Raw genomic sequence first — 202 nt, 5'->3', positions numbered from 1 at the left:
AAGGAGCTAGAAAAAGGATCCAAGGAGCCGAAGGGTTTGCAGCCCCATAGGAGGAAAAACAGTATGAACTAACCAGTACCTCCAGAGCTCCCAGGGACTAAACCATCAACCAAAGTGTACAAATGGTGGGACTCATGGCTCCAGCTACATATGTAGCAGAGGATGACCTAGTCAGTCATCAATGGGAGGAGAGGCCTTTGGT

The sequence above is a fragment of the Mastomys coucha genome, unplaced genomic scaffold (genome assembly GCF_008632895.1).
Source record: "Mastomys coucha isolate ucsf_1 unplaced genomic scaffold, UCSF_Mcou_1 pScaffold22, whole genome shotgun sequence".
NCBI lineage: Eukaryota > Metazoa > Chordata > Mammalia > Rodentia > Muridae > Mastomys > Mastomys coucha.
The sequence above is the reverse complement of the archived record's forward strand: the minus strand, read 5'-3'. Positions refer to the sequence as shown.